The 13,904-nt window shown below is 37.4% G+C and overlaps 1 pseudogene; it reads left to right on the plus strand.

The window, feature by feature from the left end:
• Window positions 1-3,656: 3,656 nt before the first annotated feature.
• On the plus strand, window positions 3,657-5,494 carry LOC150055169 (serine/threonine-protein phosphatase 6 catalytic subunit pseudogene; annotated as a pseudogene).
• The last annotated feature ends 8,410 nt before the right edge of the window (window positions 5,495-13,904 follow it).

Here is a 13,904-nt window from a genome sequence, read left to right on the forward strand (position 1 = left end):
TTTACCCAACCACCCAGAAACAAGGACATACTAAATCCACTAGCACAACAATGTTCATTGCAGCACTATTCACCATAGCAAAGATATGGAACCAACCTAGATGTCCCTCAGTTGATGAGTGGATCAACAAGATGTGGTATTTGTACACAATGGAATTCTATGCTGTTGTCAGAAAGAATGACATCGCCCATTTGTTAGGAAATGGAAAGACTTAGAAAAAATCATATTAAGTGAAGTAAGCCAGACTCAAAGGAACATAGGCTCAATGGTTTCCCTCATTCGTCATAATCAGTAGAAACCTTGGGCTCTCCTAGCAGAGGTTTGCAATACAGCAAAACCTTGATACATAAGGCCATATAGTATGAAGCTAATTGAAAGGACCTGCAGGATATAGAAACAAAAGCCATATAATGAGTAATTATTGTCCTTAATGTACTATGTTATCTCTCATCTCTTTTGCTGTCCCTTGGTTATATCATATTGTTACAGTATCTCACTTTGTTATCTGATATATCGGATATATTTGTATTTGGTTATTTGAAATTGGATAGGGAAGGGGGGAAAACCAAGATGGGGGGGTGGGGGGAGGGAAATGGGAACCAAGACATGTGAAAGGGTATCAATGTATGGGAATTAATGCACCTTCTATCTGGCAAATATCATGTAAACCTTTTATTAATTACAATAAAAAATATTAAAAAAAACTTTTACCCTAAAGTTTCATTTCCTTTTCTTTTAGAAATTATCTTTAGGTAGTTGTAAAAAGGAGTTGCCATTTAACGAAGCAGTCTATGAATGCAATATAGCTTGAGCAATGAATGTCACCCCTTTCGACATTCTCACCAATCCCTTCCCCACCTCTTCCCTTAGGCTTCTTAAGTTTGCAGTATTACATTGGATTAAGCCTTTGTTACTTCATTTGGAGCAGATTTAAAATCTAAGTTATGTTTCTTCTGGGTAATACTGGCACGAGGGGGAAACACTTGGGGCTGTGGAGGCAATTGGTTCACGATGGAACAGACACACATACCTTTCCTGTGCTCATTTCGGCCTCCCTTGACTGTATGCCTATGTTGATAATTTTGTATGGCCTGTGAATTGTTATAAATATACAAATGGCTTTCAACAGGAAAAAGATTTCCCTGGAGACAAGAATATAACTAAGAGACTAGAAAGAGACTAGAAAAAGCTTAGTAGGACAGAAAGGAAGATTATATTATACCATAAATCAGGCATGGTAATACATATTATACAGTCTATAATGTCCAAAAGTCTTTTTTAGAATGATCTTAAAATAAGACAAAGATGATGTTGTTTTACAACAAACATCAAAATGAGATTACAGGTATGGCTGTATTTGATCTCTGCATGAGGCTCACAGTGAAATAGACTCACAAGCAAAAAGTTCTATTTCTAATAGGGATTTACCACACTTGTGAAAGCTTTGCTTTCATCTGGATGGACCTAGAAGATTGTGTCAAAGAAGCTGACCTCAGGGCAGTACATGCGAAGGCCTCTCATAAGTCTGGTCCTTGATCTCTGTGTTTTCTTTCTCTCCTCCCTCTCCATGGCCTTCTGTTCTAATCTAAGAGGTTCTTCTTCCATGTAGTTCCATTTTTCCTATGTTCTTATTAAAAATGTTATTTCCAGATAGCTTCAATGAATGTTTATATGTTAGTGACTGTTGAATGCATATGTCAGAAAAGGGACCACTTTCTTAGCCCACTGTTTAATAGTGCCTGATTATCACCTCATTAGCTCTGTTGTATAGACATCTGGATTCTGTCTTAATATTCAAAGTGTATCACATCTTCTGCATTCCTTATTTTGATAATTGATTGTTTCTGGATAGCTTCTCTCCTTTTTTGTTATGTTGTTTTTTTTTTCATTGAAGAGTTATACTGCCCACAGTGTTGAGGATTCGTTTTATATTTAGTTTGATTCAATGATCTATTTATCAAGGCTTCTTTATTCTGAAGATCTTTACGTGTATTTTTTTTCTCTTGTCTAGACTTTACTGCCAGGCATACTTTTTTTTTTCTTTTTTGCCAGTCCTGGGCTTGAGCTCAGGGCATGAGCCCTGTCCTTGGACTTTCTCAAGACTAGAGCTCTACCACTTGAGCCTCAGCACCACTTCCGGCTTTTTTCTATGTATGTGGTACCGAGGAATCGAACCTAGGTCTTCGTGCATGCGAGGCAAGCACTCTACCACTAGGCCAAACCCCCGGCCCCTGCCAGGCATACTTTTAAACAAGGTTACTGTATTAAGTTATATTTTCAGTATGCACTTACTGAACCTAGACACTATATTTTTGCATTTTTCTGGTACTTTATGTTCCAATTTTCTATGAAATTGATCCCTTTTCCTACCACACATGTCATTTATTTGGTGACTGATGATTATTTTCTTTTGAAGTTCAAAACCCTAGGGATTTTTCCTGAAGTTGTGAAGTTTGCTTCTAAGTTGAATATGCTGTGATCTTTTAAACATGAAGATTCACTAATTTCTTCATTTTGGGGAAATTCCCTCAATTATATTTTCCATTTCATCTTGTTTCATTTACTAGATTCTATTATAACACACTAGCTCATGTGGGCTCATTTATGAATTCCATTTCTTTTTGCTTTTGCTTAGTATTTTTAACCTTAGAAAAACTTAGAAGTTACCTAAATGCTTTCTTCCCTTCTTTTTTGTGCTAATGTGATTTTCAGCAGTGTCTATTGCTAGGCTCAGCTTATCTGTGGAATAGGCAACTCACTGTATATTTTAATTCATTTAGTTATATTATTCTTATAGTTTTATTTTTTCCTGGGTTTGTGTTTGCAGACTATTTCACGTGTGTGTGTGTGTGTGTGTGTGTGTGTGTGTGTGTGTGTGTGTGTGTGTGTGTGTGTGTGCTGGTCCTGTGCTGGAACTCAGGGCCTGGATACTGTCCCATAGCTTTTGTGCTCAAGGTTAGGGCTCTACTGTATGACATTCACAGCTCCACTTCAGGTTTTTTGGTGGTTAACTGGAGATAAGAATCTCATGGACTTCTCTGCCCAGGTTGGTTTTGAACCACGACCCTCAGATCTCAGCCTCCTGAATAGCTAGGATTATGGGTGTGATCTACCAATGCACAGCTCAGAAACATTTTAAAGACTGAGTACGCCCTCTTAACTAGGATGATTTCTTAAATAGCATGATTTCTTTTTTTCCTTTCCAAGCAATAGTAAAAAGACAAGATTTTATTTTTTCCCCCACTCTTCTGACATTTGATGGAATTGCCAGGAAGGAAAGTTCTCAGCATTGTTGTTGTGCTTGAGCTCTGCCTTTCTAAGAGAATGTTAAATGCCAAGCAAGAGCAGAGTTTGCTTGCCTTATCTGGTAGGGATTGTCCCTTGCTAGAGTTTTATGTCACTTTTCACTTCTGAAAAAAATGTTAGTTTCATTTACAATTTTTCTCAATTTCATTTGTTTGTGCTCAGTAATTAGTTCCATTATACTCCAGTAAAATGAACTAGACAGGACATCACTTTTTTAACATTTCTTTTAGGTCTGAGATCAGGACTCAAAGTTGGTACCTGCCACTCTTACTCATTGGCTAGCACTCTACCAACTGAATGATGCCTCCAACACCTATGCTTCTTTTTTTCTTTCCAAATTTATGGTGACGATGAGGGTATATCTCTCCTTACATAGTCCTTTTGTTCCAGTCGTCAAATATCAAACATCTTACAGGAAGAGGCTGCCATGTTTTATTTTGTCTTTCCTGTTTGCATCCATGAATTATTTTCTACTGTGTGGAATGTTTTCTCTGCCTTGGTCACTTTTTCCTTTGCCTTTCCCATTCTGACCAAGGACATTTGGCTCATGGTTAGAGATATAGCTATTGTATAAGCATTTATTTTTCTGAAGCATAAGGACTTTTCCTGGGTTCCAGTAGAGTTAAGGTATGCATTTCTGTCACAAAACTACTGTGATAATTTGTTTGCAAATTTTTCCTATGCTCTCCCTACTGAAAATGCACATAAGTATTGTTTGTGGAGTAGATAAATGAATACCTAATAAGAGCATCTGGCAGAATAGAATATTTTCTGAGGTCTTATTTGCTGAAATACATATTTCTTTAAAATATCTGCAAAAACAAATTACCTTAGTTTATTGAGTCTCCAGCTTTCTATCACAGATACTTCTAAGACACACTTATTACATTGCACATGCCTAAATGTGGTAAAGTAGACTCTTCCCAAGTGAAGAGGCTGATAGACAGGAAACTTATTTGTCACTACAAGAATCTTTTAGGATGATTATGACCTTCTTAATATGAATTTTGTAGAGCACCTAAAGCAGCAGCACCTTATGTCAGCTTCAGTGGAAAATACCCATGATTTCCTTGGCTTGGCTGTGGTGCTTGTATGACTGATAAAATATGTCTATTGAATGGAGGGATCCTTCATGTAAGTCACGTCACTAAGTATTCTCCTCTCCAAAACCAAATAAACATTTCTTTATTTTTTGCCATTCCTCAAGCAACTGTGATCCAAAGGAAGATATAAGATGCAATCACTAAAAATTTTTTCCTGACTACCACCACTGCCGCTGCAGTAGCTTATTGTTCCTAACCTGGCGCCTCTGGATCTGGACAAGTATGTGGAAATAGTGCAGCTGTGCAAGTACCTTCCAGAGAATGATTTGAAGCGGCTGTGTGATTGTGTCTGTGACCTTCTATTGGAGGAGTCAAATGTTCAGCCAGTATCCACACCAGTAACAGTGTGTGGGGACATACACGGACAGTTTTATGACCTTCATGAGCTATTCAGAACTGGAGGTCAGGTTCCTGATACAAAGTACATATTTATGGGTGATTTTGTAGACAGAGGTTACTATAGTTTGGAAACCTTCACATACCTTCTTGCACTAAAGGCTAAGTGGCCTGATCATATTACACTTTTATGAGGAAATCATGAGAGTAGACAGATAACACAGGTGTATGGATTTTATGATGAGTGCCAAACCAAATATGGAAATACTAATGCCTGGAGATACTGTACCAAAGTTTTTGACATGCTCACAGCAGCAGCTTTGATAGATGAGCAGATTTTGTGTGTTCATGGTGGCTTATCTCCTGATATTAAAACACTGGATCAAATTCGAACCATTGAACGGAATCAAGAAATCCCTCACAGAGGAGCATTTTGTGACTTGGTCTGGTCAGATCCTGAAGAGCAGGTTGGCTCTTTGGAGCAAAGGTCACAGAGTTTGTTCATATCAACAACTTGAAACTCATCTGCAGAGCACATCAGCTTGTGCATGAAGGATATAAATTTATGTTTGACGAGAAGTTGGTCACGGTGTGATCTGCTCCTAACTACTGCTATCGCTGTGGGAATATTGCTTCCATCATGGTCTTTAAAGATGTCAGTACAAGAGAACCAAAGCTATTTATTCCGGGCAGTTCCAGATTCAGAACATGTTATTCCTCCCAGAACCACGATGCTGTATTTCCTTTGAGGCCTTCGCCCTTCCTGCTGACCCATTTTTCTGCCCTCTTCTTACCCCACTTTTCTTGTATTACCCTCTACAATATACTTTTTATTGAGCACTTTGCTGCTGAAATGCTGCCTCTTGCCTTTTTTAAAGTTTTAAATTATCTAAATTTATTATTTGTTATGGGGTCTGTAGCATTGGTTTTCTATCAGTTTTGTCACCCATCCCATCCCCATCTTGGACTCATTTGAGAAGACTTGAGAAACGTCTTAATACTCACACTGCTGCATGTAGCTCTTGCGTATTTACTGATCTGGGGAGATAGGATGTGTTTCCTTTTTTTAAAAAAAAATCCAATTCACAACATCGAAATGCTCTTCGTTTTGTATCATTCAGCCTTTCCTTTTAGTTTGGTAAGTTTCAAGAAATTTCAGCAGCAAAGTTGTTACTCAGTGGGCATGATGGACTGCAGATGCCTTGTGATGTACACCTGTCCCAGCTGTAAACTTCATTGTCCCTTGTTGGATGATATTTTAAAAGGATATAAAATAAATTGGTCTAAAGGGCTGCCCTCTTTGTTGGTTTTTAAATTTTTTAGTTGAAAACTGCTACAGCTTATAATTTTGTACATTAAGATAATTGTATTGATCTTTTTCAGATTCCTTGTATTTTTATTTTTTCATATATTTTTTATTGTAATTAATAGAAGGGTTACATGATATTTGCCAGATAGATGGTGCATTAATTCCCATACATTGATACCCTTTCACATGTCTTGGTCCCCATTTCCCTTCCCCCCACCCCCACTCCTCATCTTGTTTTCCCCCGTTCCCTATCCAATTTCAGATAACCAAATACAAATATATCCGATATATGACGTAACAAAGTGAGATACTGTAACAATATGAGATAACCAAGGGACAGCAAAAGAGATGAGAGATAACATAGTACCTTAAGAACAACAATCATTCATTATATGGCTTTTGTTTCTATATCCTGGAGGTCCTTTCATTTAGCATCCTACAATATGGCCTTTTGTATCAAGGTTTTGCTCTATTGCAAATCTCTGCTAGGAGAGCCCAAGGTTTCTACTGATTATGACAAATGAGGGAAACCATTGAGCCTATGTTCCTTTGAGTCTGGCTTACTTCACTTAATATGATCTTTTCTAAGTCTTTCCATTTCCTAACAAATGGGCGATGTCATTCTTTCTGACTGCAGCACAGAATTCCATTGTGTACAAATACCACATCTTGTTGATCCACTCATCAACTGAGGGACATCTAGGTTGGTTCCATATCTTTGCTATGGTGAATAGTGCTGCAATGAACATCGTTGTGCTAGTGGATTTAGTATGTCCTTGTTTCTGGATGGTTGGGTAAATGCCTAGTAGTGGAATTTCTGGGTCATAGGGGAGCTCTATGTTTAGTCTTTTGAGGCACTGCCACACTGCTTTCCATAGTGGTTGAACGAGTTTGCACTCCCACCAACAGTGTAGTAGTGATCCCTCCTGGCCACATCCCCTCCAGCATCTGTTGTTATTAGTTTTCCTGATCCTGGCCATTCTAACTGGAGTGAGGTGAAGATTCCTTGTATTTTTAAATAAAGTAATATAAAACCCAGATAAGATTAAGTGTTAGAAATTTTAAATAGCTTATTTTGTTAGCTTAAAGTTACCTTCCCCCCCCTTTTTTTCCTAATCAGAGATCCTGACCTTTGGTTACTGAGTCTAAAAGTTCCATTGAATTCATTAGTGTTTATTAAAAAATATCACTAAACTGTGCCTAAACAACAAACCTGCCATATTAATGTTTTGGTTTGTATTCTCTATAGTAATAGAAAAACATTTAATACTTATAATGCTGATATGTTCATTTGATACCGGTTGAGTTGAATGTGCTTAATCTAGTTTACAATTATCATGAGTATCATTAAGTAAGAGTATGTACTTTTCAACAGGAATCATTCTCGCACTGTAACACCTGACCTTAAGTTGTAGAAAGTGTTGATTTTTTTTTAAAAAAATCATGACTGAATAGTTTCAAAAGTCAGAACTTGTATTTGTGAAATATAATGTGACACAGATTATTTAAAGTGGACAAAGAAACTGTCTGTTTTTGTAAATGTTTGTGCTACCTTATTTGAGCTTTCTGTAAGCAATTTGAATATCCAAAGGGTTGTGATGATCAGTTCCTGATATGCAGCTATCCACTTATTAGGACAAATATTCCTGTATCTTTTATGACTTGTCATAAATGATTTTGGGATATACCATTTTGTGAAATAGTTGGTCTCCCTTTACTAGTGTAATTAATTTTGTCATCCCAGGAAAATCTATGTGAAGCCAGCCAGTTAATAAAAGCACTTTAGCATCTGTTCAGGTAGTTTTGAAAACCAACTTTTCCCTTTCAGGATAAGATCTTCCAGGTTACCTAAAAATGCAATAAAAATCTTTATAGTCTAAGCTTCTTGGCACATAAAGTTTTTTGGCAGGGTTTTCCTATACTGAATGAGCACAATACTGTTTTGATTTTATTTTTCTTCTATCACCCAGCTCCTTGTACAGTTTTTAATTGTATTTCTGCCTAAAAAAAAGTGGCTGAGGAGACATTTGCTGCACACACTTGAATTAATGTTGAATCAGTAGCTTCAAGTTACTGTCCTGACCCACTGTCATTCAGGTGGAAAGGTAATTTTTTTCTCACTGGAATATGTAGCTATGTATTTTACTAATTGTGAAACACTGGAAATTTAGCAATGCCAACAATTTGGTGTGGTCTTGGAACAGCTCTCTGCAGTATTTTTTTTTCTCCCTGTTACCATAAATTGTATTTAACGGATTGCCCTGTGTACTTTTAATTGCACCAATAAAGCCAGTGATCCCTCTCTTTCCATTTAACACCCCTCTGCTTTGGCTGATGCACTGTTGCATTCTCCCTGCAATGTGACTTACCTCTAAGTCATGGTGTACTATGTTTGTTGATCCCTACTGGGCATGTGCCAATGATATTCTGTCCATCCCTTAACTGCCATCTCTATTTTGCTTGTGATTTCTCTTCAACTGATAATGGCTTTTCTTTTTCTTGGCACGGAACAAAGTAGTTTTTACTATTAGATATGTGAAGGGAAGATAGAGTGGATGTATGGAACTTTGTAAGCTAAACATTTAGATCCCTCTAATCAATAAGGGCTATGTATTATCTAGGGTAATCATGTGGTGGAAGGTACGTGCAAGTCATAGATTTGTAGGCAAAGGATCTGTTACTCCTGCATCTAGACTGAATGTAAAATCCCTTTTGTTGTATTCATGGGAGTTAGAACTATTTTTATTTGCCTATGATATATCTGGTTTCTAATAAAAGTATCCCAGGCTCTAGAGAAATTTTTTTTTCCTACACTGCATTTGACTGTCACAGAAGACTGAAATCAAAATAATAAGAATCTTTAGGAAATACTATTGTAATATGCAACTAGACTGAAACTAAAATTTTCTAAAGGAGGTTCAAAGAACATCAATAAAAAATCTGATGTGCTCATATTATATAGTTATAAAGATTAAGTAAAGAACACACATCAGAATAAAATCTCATTTCCTAAAATAAATTAGAACCATGCTTACCTTTTTGTGATTTAAACAATACAACTTTGTCTAAGGTTTCAAGTTATAAATTTTGATTGCGTATGGACTATTCTCATAATCTTGATGTCTTTTAGATTATGGAGATACAGCCTGGGATCAAAGTGGGTACATATTTTAAACAGTTACTCTAATACTATCTGGAGCAATTCCTCCAAATAGTTTAAAACACTTGAGACATTGCCACTCTCCTGATCATATGATCAGCGCATCTTTATAACTCAGGGGCATTCTGTCAGTATTACTTTCAGTGATTTGAATGATATAATATCAGTGTAGGTAGGACTAATGTATGAGTTCACCTCTTAATCACAGGATAGTTGTGAAATTATATGCTACATCATATTCAACCCACTACTTACATTTCAATTTTCAGGATCTAGTGAAATCCAACATTACCTTCCATTTCTCTAGAACTTTATCTCATTAGTTGGAAGAACTTTATTTATATCAGAAGGCTCTAATTCTCCTGTCAGTGACATACATAATGATGAGCTCGCAAGACTTTAGAATATATGCGATGTGTAGCAAACTAGCATTTGATGTCATTTACATGAATCGTGAGTTGGAAATGTGATTTTAAATATATATATATTTTCTAGTTTAGTGCTATTTCTGCCTTTTGTTAAAGTAGTCCTCTGCTCTTTTATGTTATGCTGTTGTGTCTAATCTACTAGTTTGGTTTTTTTTTTTCTGTGCCTACACTGGGGCTTGAACTCAGAGCTTAGACACTGTGTCTTAGTTTTCTTGTTTAAGGTTCATGATCTACTGCTTGGGCCAAAGCACTGTCTAGCTTTGAACCTTGATCCTCAGATATCACCCTCCTGAGGAGGTAGGATTACAGACATGCGCCACCAGTATCCAGCTTGGCATTTTTTTTTTTTTGAAAAAAGGCTAATATCCTATTAGAAAGATAGTCCAGAATCAAAGAAACTCACTGGGCCATCACGATCAGCTTCCTGGTCTCTGGCACTGTTCTTCCTTCTGGATGTCATGCTTCTCATTCTGAATGTACCACCTGTGGCCCACCTCTGGTTTATAAATGTATAGAAGTTGGGCATGTTCCCACTGCTAAAGTGAATAATGAAAGTTTTCAAAATGTAGCCAATAGCATCAAGCTGCTTGGTTATATAAGAGAGGATAAAAAGAGACTTTGAAATAAATAAGCTTTTTTATGATCACATTAAATATGTATGTTGTAACATAAAACATCTCAAGGTTTTACAATGTACGTACACAAGGCCCCAAAGATGTATCTTTATATAGTACAAAACCTCATAAAGTGTTCATCTGACCAAGGAATATCCATCTTCCCTTTGTGATTTGGAGAGAGAACCGAGTGTAAAGCTGTGTATAATGCAAACTGTTCTTTCCTCGGGGCACTGTTCTCTGAAATAGTTCACCTTAATGGCTACCTTCATTTGTGGAGTCACTGTCCCTTCTTTGATGGATTATACTGACACCGAGGGATGCTCTGCAAAGACGAGAACATGGTGGTGGGTGGTTTAATAAATGGAGGAAATTCTTAATCATGGAATTGGTGCTGGATCCCAGCCATGTGCAGATCAATCTGCATTTATCTTTCAAACAGGGTGTGGGTACATAGCCCAACCTGGCCTTGATCTTAGAGTCTTCACGTCTGCCTACTGTCTCAGTGCTGGAATTAGATGTATGCATCCACCATACCCAGCCAATTCACATGTTTTGTTTGATTTGTTGAGTGAAACTGGAAACTTGCTGCCATCCCACCACATCCAAAGATATAGTCTCTTCTTTTAAAAGACTTATGTCTAGAAATACTACTTATTTGTGTATACTAGATAGATTTTTGATTTTCAAGGATTTCAAGCACCATCCTCACTTTCTCAGGGCAGTTTATAGAGAGGGATGCTTTATCATTTACTTACTAGAATATGTGAAACTTGACCCAATAACTTCAATAATACTACTTTTAATGAGACAGAAAGGGAAAACATGTAGAAGTTGACTTACCAATGTATAACTAAATAACGCTTTGCCACGTTAAAAACACACGAAACAGGATAGTGTCTACCTAACTGTGCTAAGCTGTGAGACGATGGCTACAAGGAGAAAACGTGTGGCCATCATGGTGCATGCCCAAGAGCCTATTTAGAAAGCTACACCTATAGGATCTTGGGCTGAAGGTCAGCACAAGCTATGTAGTTAATCATGACCTTCAAACAATGACCAGATACATAAACTGCAGCAACAGCAACATAAATGAATCAATAAATGCCATCACTGTTTTTCTGGAAATTGAGTTAATATTTGTTTGCTTTTGTAATGAAGTTAACTCATAGGTGGATGTAGAGGAAGAATATAAAACTAAATGAAAGAAAACTGTTACATGGTATCTATTAGAAAACATTCAAGAAAAAATATTTACACAATGACAGGTTGAGATAGGGTCAGACAGGCAATGTATCTGATTCATCATCTCCTTCCTTAGTCTCTGGTACTAGAAACCTGCTTGACAAAACCTACTTGACTAAACTGTTCTTCTACGTAAATGCTGTCAGTTAGCAAGGCAATTTTAAGAACATATCTCTATATTTTTTTCTATAACATATTTATCTGCAACCTTTACTCTGTTTAAGAGTTAAAAAATGGGAACAGTCATGCTGTTTTTTCTGGAAAGTATCAAAATTCCTCTCTCATTCTGGTAGTAACATTTTTCATCATCCAGCAAAGCAGCCATGAGTTCAGTCCATTCTCTGGGGAAAACAGACCACTTGGTTGGAAGGAGCAGATAACAGGCTGCTGCTCAACTCAGCTTCCAGTGTTCAGATTCAATGCAGACCTTCCCACTTCTCTAGCCACTCAGCTTCCCTTTGGGCTCTATAAGGCAACACCTCCCAACTGTTCCTTTACCTTCTTTTTTGATTGCAAGTTTGTTTCTAATTGGTTTTACAGCTTTATCAAAGTGGCAAGAGCTCTTCTTTCAGATCTGTGTGGTAACAGGACTCAAGGAAGACTCTGAAACTTCTAGATTTGTGCATAGGTTGTCCCTTTTCCTTTTTTTCTTTGGAGTTCTTAGCCCCATGCTTTATTATGCCAGACTTAGTCATGCAGTGATTGATGGTGAGGTTGTTTGGTATCTGCAGTGGAACACAACTTGTGTATGTGCACATGTGCTCCAATACTGAGGCTTGAACATGGAGCCTGGGCACTGCCCATGGTCTTTTCTTGCTCAAGGCTACCACTCTGCCACTTCATCTACAGCTCAGTTTCCAGTGGTTTGGTAGTTAATTGGAGATTAAGAAGCTCATAGGTTTTCCTGCCTGGGCTGGTTTGAACTATGATTCCTTGATCTTATCCTTCTGAGTAGCTACGATAACAAGTGTAAGCCACCAGCACTAGCCAGAACATGATTTTGAATGAATATTTCTTTCATATATATATTTTATTGTAATTAATAGAAGGGTTACATGATATTTGCCAAACAGAAGGTACATTAATTCATGTACATTGATACCCTTTCACATGTCTTGGTCCCCATTTCCCTCCCCCTGACCCCCATTCCTCATCTTGTTTTCCCCCCTTCCCTATCCAATTTCAGATAACCAAATACAAATATATCCAATATATCAGATAACAAAGTAAGATACTGTGACAAGATGAGATAATCAAGGGATAGCAAAAGAGATGAGAGATGAGAGATAACATAGTACCTTAAGGACAACAATCATTCATTATATGGCTTTTGTTTCTATATCCTAGACATCCTTTCATTTAGCGTCATACTATATGGCCTTATGTATCTAGGTTTTGCTATATTGCAAATCTCCGCTAGGAGAGCCCAAGGTTTCTACTGATTATGACAAATGAGGGAAACCATTGAGCCTAAGTTCCTTTGAGTCTGGCTTACCTCACTTAATATGATTTTTTCTAAGTCTTTCCATTTCCTAACAAATGGGGCGATGTCATTCTTTCTGGCAGCAGCATAGAATTCCATTGTGTACAAAAACCACATCTTGTTGATCCACCCTGCACTAGAATTAACTCCAAATGGATCAAAGACCTCTAGGTAAAAGCCGACACACTGAAAACTTTACAAGAAGGATTAGGAGATTCACTAGGCCTCCTTGGCACAGGTCGAAACTTTCTTAATAAGGACCAAGAATCACAACAAATCAGAGAAAGGCTGGATAAGTGAGACTGCATTAAACTGCAGAGCTTTTGTATGCCAAAGGACATAGCTAGTAAATTAATTAGGAAGCCTACAGAATGGGAGAAGATCTTCACCAACCACACAACGGATGAAGACCTCATATCTAAAATATATCAACAGCTCAAAAAATTGAATCACCCCAAAACTAATCTCCAAAGAAACAACCAACCCATTAAAAGATGGACCAAAGACTTAAAGAGAGTCTTCTCTGAAGAAGAAACAAAAATGGTCTATAGACACATGAAGAAATGCTCAACATCTCTGGTCATAAAAGAAATGCAAATCAAATCAACTCTAAGATTCCACCTCACTCCAGTTAGAATGGCCAGGATCAAGATAACTAATAACAACAGATGCTGGAGGGGATGTGGTCAGGAGGGATCACTACTACACTGCTGATGGGAGTGCAAAGTTGTTCAGCCACTATGGAAAGCAGTATGGCAGTTCCTCAAAAGACTAAACATAGAGCTCCCCTATGACCCAGCAATTCCACTACTTGGCATTTACCTAATCATCCAGAAACAAGGACAGACTACATCCACTAGCACAACGATGTTCATTGCAGCACTATTTACCATAGCAAAGATATGGAATCAACCCAGATG

The sequence above is a fragment of the Megascapheus bottae genome, chromosome 14, assembly GCF_031878675.1.
Source record: "Megascapheus bottae isolate mThoBot1 chromosome 14, mThoBot2.hap1, whole genome shotgun sequence".
In the NCBI taxonomy this organism is placed as follows: domain Eukaryota; kingdom Metazoa; phylum Chordata; class Mammalia; order Rodentia; family Geomyidae; genus Megascapheus; species Megascapheus bottae.